An 8,770-nucleotide genomic window follows, 5' to 3' on the forward strand; every position below is an offset into this window, starting at 1 on the left:
AGGGCCTTGGCAATGGCCTATAATGTTTTGGGGGCATCAGGGACCTCTCTGGCCAACAACTCACTGGAAGGTATCCTATCCCTGATACTGAAAATTTTCTAGCAACAGCCTACAGCTCCTGAGTGTTCAATTGTCAAAAACCAGAGGATTCCATATGATTTATTTATATCCTCTTAGATTTTGATTAGCCCTCCTTCCACATTTCCTTTACTCAATATCTTCCCTTGGCCTCACTTTGGGCCTTTTCATCCCCATTAATCTATTCTTCTACTTACATATATACAATACCAACCTATTAAGTACCCTCCTCCCTTCCTTTCTCTTTGCTTTGTATCTCTTTTTTAGCATACTGGCCTCTGCTACTGAGTTTTTTTTATTCTCACTTAGAAGCCCAATTATCTGTACCTAGGATCCACATGTGAGAGAGAACATGTGGCCCTTGGCTTTCTGGGCCTGGGTTACCTCACTTAGTATAATCCTTTCCAGATCCATCCATTTTTCTGCAAATTTCATAATTTCATTTTCCTTTACCACTGAGTAGAACTCCATTGTATAAATGTGCCACATCTTCATTATCCATTCATCAGTTGAGGGACATCTAGGCTGATTCCTTTTCCCAGCTATTATGAATTGGACAGCAATAAATATGGTTGAGCATGTACTTCTAAGGAAATGAGATGAGTCCTTAGGATATATGCCTAGGAGTGCTATACCTGGGTCATACGGTAGATCAATCTTTAGCTGTTTTAGGAAACTCCACACTGATTTTCACAATGGCTGGAGCAGATTGCATTCCCACCAACAGTGTAGAAGGATACCTCTTTTTCCAAATCCCCACCAGCATTTATGATCATTTGTTTTCATGATGGTAGCCAATCTGACAGGAGTGAGATGGAATCTCAATGTAGTTTTAATCTGCATTTCCCTGGTGACTAGGGATGTCGAACATTTTTTTTTTTGATGCTTATATGCCATACATATTTCTTCTGTTGAGAACTCTCTCTTTAGCTCCATAGCCCATTTTTTTTGTTTTGTTTTGTTTTTAACTTTTAAATATTTTGCTTCATGTATTTTTCTTCTTCTGCATTTCTTTATTTATGCTGATCCATTCAAAAGTTAGTCGCAGTCAACATAACACTTTAAAGCTGAGCATGTGCACCCAAAAACAGGAACATCCTGCTACAAAACCACCCATAACATGCTCAAGAAATCCATCTCTTTATACAGTACTTCCACGGTTTGTGGGTTTTTTAAAAAAAATTCATAATCCCATCAGAACTATATACCATATTTTTCTAGCTGTTTAGAAAAATTTTAAATGCAATAAATGTTCAGTCTTGATAAAATCGGAATAGTCACTTTTAAATTTAGCTTCTACAGTATTAATACTACTGGCAGCAAATAATCATGAAATCAACTTTTGAAATAACCTTGTACCTAATAATAATAATCTTCAATCATTTCACTAGAAAAATTCCTTCAAATTCAGCTCATATCAACTTATGTGAGGTTAAAAAAGTAATTTAAAAGCAACCGGAAGTATAAATTTCAAAGACTCCATACAGAAGGTTTATCTTGTACATTAAACCCATCCTGAAAATGTGCTGGTGGTCATTCCTATTTGTGCAGTATAAGATTGATATTAGTGTTCTGAAACTGTAGCGCCAAGCTAAAAAAAATATTTCTTTTGATCCATTCTTCATTACTCAAACTCTACTCTGTCCCTTCCTTCTTTCTGAACTCTTCAACGTTACTTATTGTGACAATTTAAACACATTTCAACAGCAGTTTTACAATGATCACTAATGAGCACTATTGAATAGATATACTCTACGAAAATATTTTCTTCCCTCCTAGATTACAATTTTAAGAAAAGCACATCTTTGATAGACTATTAGCTCACCACATATTATTCCCCCTGCAAGAAAATCTTCACTTTATTAGAAATATAGCATTAAAATCTTGCCTAACTGATCAATATATTTTATAAATTGACTCATGTCTCATATGCAGACAGACTATTGCATTAAAGCATGCATAGTAACTTTGTATGACAAAATGTTAGTACATTTATTAGCACATATATAAAAATATATCAATACTTTTTTATAAACAAATAGACATTTGCTAAGTTATTTCCTAAATCATATACCACACATATAAAATTTTTGGGTCACCTAAAATAGAATTATTTTCAAAAGGGAAGGGATAATAGTGCTGAAGGAAGAGAAATGAGAATGTCATTATTTTGCTGTTTTCTAATTTTTCTGTGAAACTCAAAAGTCAGAGATAGACTGGGTTTCAAATATAGAAGTAATGGACAAAGGCCAACAATTTAGTTTGGGGGTTTTCTATCGCCATAGTGTCTAATCTTTTTTTTTTTTTTTAATTTAATTTATTAGTTTTCTTTTCAGCAAATACAGGCAGTTTGGTACCATTGTTTAGGCTCATCTGTGATCTACCCCCTCCCATTGGACCCCCCTTGTTGATGTAAATGGGTCATGCATTGTGGAGTTAGCCCACAGTTATTGGTATGATAAATGTCTTTGCAAATCATGACCCAACATGTGACTCTGACATTCTTTCCACCCCCTCTTCCGCAAAATTTCCCTGAGCCATGTTGGGTTCGTTTTTGGTCTGCTTCAGTGCTGAGGTGTTGGGGGCCTCTGAGGCTCTGGCTCTCTGATTTGGTAGGAGTTGATTTTTCTCTGCGTTGGTCTCCTTCCCCTTTGTGCTGGTATCCAGTTCACAGGAAAACATCACCCTTACTTATTTCACCAATTGTCCTTAGTTTTAGTTGGGCCCCTTTTGAGGTATGTTGGGGGAGCTCTCTCCTTAGGATCTGCATCTATCTGAAAAAGAGAAGCAGATTCTCCAACGGAGAGTAAGTTAGATGCACTTACTTTTTTGATAGAGAGTTTGATAGGTGTAGGCCCTCTTGTACCCCATGATTGATGGTAGCTTGATATTGTAGAGTGGGCTTGTGTTTGGGTATGGTTCTGACTTGTTTCCCAGCTCCAGCTATGGGTCTAGTACCACTGAGGGGATCAGTTAGCCAAATCAAGAGCAGTTGGTTCCTCACCATGGCTATGTGCCACTATTGCACTTGTGTGGCCATAACCTTTTTTTTTTTTTTTTCGAGGTAAGGTCTCACTCTGGTCCAGGCTGACCTGGAATTAACTCTGTAGTCTCAGGGTGGCCTTGAACTCACGGCGATCCTCCTACCTCTGTCTCCTGAGTGCTGGGATTAAAGGCATGCGCCACCACACCCGGCTAATAGCCCATTTTTTAATTGGCTTGTTTGATTTCTTATTTTTGAGTTCTTTGTATATCCTCAATATTAATCCTCTATCAGATAAATAGCTGGCAAAGATTTTTTCCCATTCTGTAGGTTTCCTCTTTGCTTTATTCACAGTGTCCTCTGCTGTACAAAATCTTTTTGAGCCGGGCGTGGTGGCGAATGCCTTTAATCCCAGCACTCGGGAGGCAGAAGTAGGAGGATTACTATGAGTTCGAGGCCACCCTGAGACTACATAGTGAATTCCAGGTCAGTCTGGGCTAGAATGAGACCCTACCTTGAAACGCCCCCCCCCAAAAAAAATCTTTGTAATTTCATTAGGTACCAGTGGTTAATCTGTGGTTTTATTGCCTGAGCGATTGGAGTTGTATTCAGAAAGTCTTTGCAAAAACAGTATGTTGAAGGGTTTCCCCTACTTTATCCTGTAGCAGTTTCAGAGTTTCCGGTTTGATGTTAAGGTCTTTAAACCATTTGGACTTAATTCTTGTGCATGGAGAGAGAGAAGAATCTATTTTCATACTTCTACAGATACATATCCAGTTATCCCAAAACCATTTACTGAAGAGGCTACACTGAGTATTTTTGGCATTTTTATCGAATATAAGGTGGATATAGCTACCTGCACTTGCATCTGGGTCCTCTATTCTGATCCATTGATCTACATGTCTGCTTTTGTGCCAGTACCATGCTGTTTTTGAGTGTTTTAAAGTTTTCATTGTAGAGATCCTTTACTTCCTTGGTTAGGTTTATTCCAAGGTACATTATGTTCTTTGATGCAACTGTGAATGGGAATGATTCTCTGATTTCATCCTCTGTGTGCGTTTGTTAGCATATAGGAAGGCTACTGATTTCTGTGTATTTATTTTGTATACTGCTATATGGCTGTAGGTGTTTATCAGCTCTAACAGTTTGCTGGTAGAGTCTTTAGGGTCCTTTATATATAGAATCATGTCATCTGCAAATAATGGTAAATTGATCTCTTCCTTTCCAATGTGTATCCCTTTTATGTGTGTCTCTTGCCTTTTGCTGTGGCTAAGACTTCCAGTACTATATTAAATAAAAGTGGGGTACAGTGGACACCCTTGTCTTGTTCCTGATTTTGGTGGAAAAGCTTCCAGTTTTTCCCCATTTAGTAATTGTTGGTTGTAGGCTTGTCATAAATAGCCTTTATTATATTGAGATATGTTCCTTCTATTCCCAGTCTCTGTAGGACTTTTATCATGAAGTGATGGTGGATTTTGTCAAATGCTTTCTCTGCGTCTAATGAAATGATCATATGATTTTTGTCCTTCAATCCATTTATATAATGTATCATATTTATCGATTTGCATATGTTGAACCATCCCTGCATCTCTAGGATAAAGCCTACTTGGTCAGGATGAATGATCTTTCTGATATATTCTTGTATTCTGTTTGCCAATATTTTGCTGAGAATATTTTCAGCATCTATGTTCATGAGGGAGATTGGTCTGTAATTTTCTTTTTTTGTTCTATCTTTGCCTGGTTTTGGTATCAGGGTGATGCTGGCTTCATAGAAGGAATTTGGTAGGATTCCTTCTTTTCCTATCTTATGGAAAAGCTTAAGAAGCAATGGTGTTAGTTCTTCCCTAAAGGTCTGGTAAAATTCAGCAGTAAACAAAGCCATTATAAATCAAGAAGCAACAAATAACAAGCCCAAAATACAGCTTATTTAAGAATGGCAAATTTGACCATCCATCCAATTTAACATATAATTTATCCTGATATGGAAGGTACAATTAGCACCTTCTGGTTCAGGCCTAGATATCAGGTTTATTAGGTGGGTACTGACCTGGTGTAATCCCAGTTACCTTTTGGGATGATTTTGGTCTCAGTTAGCTGCCCTTCTGCTTGGGTCCCTCTTTGGTGCACTGTCAGTTCAAGTAGGCATTGCCGGGACCCTGGACCGCTGCTCTGTTCGGGAGCTGGGCACTGGCAGCGGGGGAGGGGAGGCTGCCGATGCTGCCCTAGTTCGCTTGCTGTTCCACATGTTCTACCCTGTGATCTGCTCCTCCGTTGTTCACTGCTGATCTCTGTTCACATTTCTTGAGTTTGTGGAGAGTTCTGGCGGGAGTGGAAAATCCCCTCACCTGGCTTTTCCTGTGGCTGAAGCCCATTCTGGCAGCTGGCTGGTGTGCTGCTGCTGTGGTCCTGTGCACAGACCCACCAGAGCCGCTTCTTCTGGCCTGTGTGGGCTCTGGGTTCTCTGCGTCTCTCCTACTTCTACATTGTTGTTTCAATTTCCCATACACCTCATTTTTTAGTAAAAGTGTGTACTTTGCTATTTTTGTGTTTTATTTTGGTTTTTGTATTTTTTATTTTTATTTTTATTTTTTGGCTTTTTCCCCCCTAGGCTGCTTTGGCGTGGTACCTATGCCACCATTTTAACTGGAAGTCTCAGAGCATTCTATCCAAAATCCACAGACTACATATTCTTCTCAGCAGCCTATGGAAACTTCTCTAAAAGAAATCATATACTGGGTCATATCGCCTGCCTCCATATATTTAGGAAAAGCAACATAATTTCCTACATAATATCATATCACAATGCTCTATTGCTAGAAATTAACAACAAAAGTGCCAGGAATCCTATCAGCTCCTGCAAACTGAGAAAAAAAAACAAAACACACTTTTAAACAATAAATGGGTAATGGATGAAATAAAACAATGATATTGCAAAATTTCTATAACTGAATGAAAATGAGATCACAATGCACCAAAACTTATGGGACACAATGAAGGTAGTCCTCATGGGAATGTTCATAGCACTAAATGCCTTCATAACAAAGACAAAGAGATCCCAAATCCATAACCTAACCATCCACCTAAAGGTACTGGAAGTTCCAGATGAAAAGAAATAATTAAGATCACAGCAGAAATTAATGAATTTTAAACTAAAAAAAGAATTAAGAAAATTGATGAAACAAAGAGCTTGTTCTTTAAAAAAAAATAAACAAGATTGATATACCCCTGGTAAATTTGATCGAGCAAAAAAAGAGACTCTTCAAATGAACAAAATTGGAAATGAAAAAGGAGAGATCACAACGGACATAAGTGAAATTGGGAGAATCATCAGGACTTATTTCAAAAGCCTCTACTCCACAAAACTGGATATTATGGAGAAAATGGATGAATTCCTGGACACATACCATATACCAAAGCTAAACTTAGATTAATCTCCTAAACAAACTTATCACACCCAACAAGACTGAAAAGGTAATAAAGAAAACCTCCCCAAAAATAAGAGATCAGGACCAGATGGCTTCTCAGCTGAATTCTATCAAACCTTCAAGATAGAAGTGAAAGCAAATCTCTCAAACTGTGCCACACAATCAGAGAATAGGGAAAGCTCCCCCAACTCCTTCTATGTAGCTACTATCACCCTAATACCAAAACCAGGCAGAGATGCCACAACAAAAGAAAGTTATAAGCCCATTTCCCTGATGAATTAGCATTCAATGATCCTAAACATATCCTCACAAACCAAACTCAGCAACACATCAAAAGCATTATCCACCTTGATCAAGTAGGCTTCATCCCAGAAACACAGGGGTAGTAAAACATATGGAAATATGTCAATGTAATATACCACATAAATACGCTTAAACACAAAAACAACATATCATTTCAAAAGATGCAGAAAAGGCCTTTGACAAAACACAACATCACTTCATGATCAAAACATTGGAGAGAATAGGCATGGACGGTCTATATCTCAACATAATAAAGGCTGTATATATAAAGCTCCTAAAGTCCAAATAATATTTAATAGGGAGAGACTGAAGGAATTCTCATTGAGATCAGGAACAAGACATGGGTGTCCACTTTCACCTCTGCTCTTCAAAATAGTACTGGAAGTCCTAGCTAAAGCAATAAAACAGGAGAAAAATAAAAAGGATGCAAATTGGAAAGGAAGAAGTGAATTTAGCCCTATTTGCAAATAACATGATTCTATGCCCAAGAGACCCAAGAACCTCCATCTCAACTCTTAAATGTGATTAACTGCTTCAGCAAAGTATCAGGATACAAAATCAATGCACAAAAATGAGTAGCCTTTCTATATGCAAAAGATAAAGATATAGAGAAAGAAATAACTGACATTGTCACATTTTAATAGCAACAAAAAAACCTTGAAATAATATTAACCAAGGATGTGAAAGACCTATACAATGAAAGCATAAAAACACTCAAAAAAGAAATTGAGGAGGACTTGAGAAAATGGAAAGACCTCCCATGCTCCTGGATAGGCAAAATTAACATTGTGAAAATGGCAATCTTACCAAAGGCAATATACATATTTAAAGCAATACCAATAAAAATCCAAACATTGTTCTTTACAAAGATAGAAAAAATGATCTGAAAATTCATATGGAATGGCAGAAAGCCTTGTATATACAAGCATATCCTCAGCAAAAGAAATACCTCTGGAGGCATCACCATACCTGATGTAAAGCTATATTACAAAGCCATAGTAATAAAGCAGTGTGGTACTGGCATAAAAACAGGAATTTAGACCAATGGAACAGAATCAAGGACCCAGACTTTGGGTCAAGTAACTACAGCTACTTGATATTTGACAAAGGCCTTAACAATGTAGGCTGGAAAAGACAGCATCTTCAACCAATAGTGCTGGACAGTGCTGGACAAACTGGATAACATATGCAAGAAAATGAAACTTGATTCATATATCTCACCATGCATAAAAATCAAGTCCAAATGGATCAAATATGTCAATATACCACCAGAAACTCATCTACTACTGGAAGAAAAAATAAGAGGAACTTTCCATGACATAGGAATGGGAAAAGACTTTCTGAATAAAACCCCAGTAGCTCAGGAACTTAAACAATCACTCAACCATTGGGATCTCATGAAGCTGAAAAGTTTCTTCACAAACAAACACACAATAAGCAGAGCCAATAGATTATCCACAGAATGGGAGAAAATTTTTGCTGGCTATTCAATTGACAGAGGCCTAATTTATAGAATCTACAAAGAACTAAAAAACCTGAACAATAAAAAGTCAAACAACCCACTCTCAAAATGGGGCAAAGAACTGGACAAAGAGTTCTCAAAGGAAGAAATACAAATGGCAAGCACACACTTAAGAAAATGTTCATCATTCCTAATCATCAGGAAAATGCAAGTTAAAACCAATATGAGATTCCACCTTATTACAGTCAGGATAGTCAACATTAAAAAATTAAATGAAAACAAATGTTGGTGAGGTTGTGGAGAAATATGAACCCTCATTAACTGTTGGTGGGAATGTAAAATGGTACAACAATTATGGATAGAAATATAGAGATTCCTAAAAAGATTGACTATAGAGTTACCAACAGACCCAGTTATTCCCTTATTGGGCATTTACCCTAAAAGCTCCATGCCTCAATTCAGACAGATTTGCTTGACCATAGCTGCTCAATTCATAATAGCTAAGAGCTGGAATCAAGC

This window comes from Jaculus jaculus, chromosome 2, assembly GCF_020740685.1.
Source record: "Jaculus jaculus isolate mJacJac1 chromosome 2, mJacJac1.mat.Y.cur, whole genome shotgun sequence".
Lineage (NCBI taxonomy): Eukaryota > Metazoa > Chordata > Mammalia > Rodentia > Dipodidae > Jaculus > Jaculus jaculus.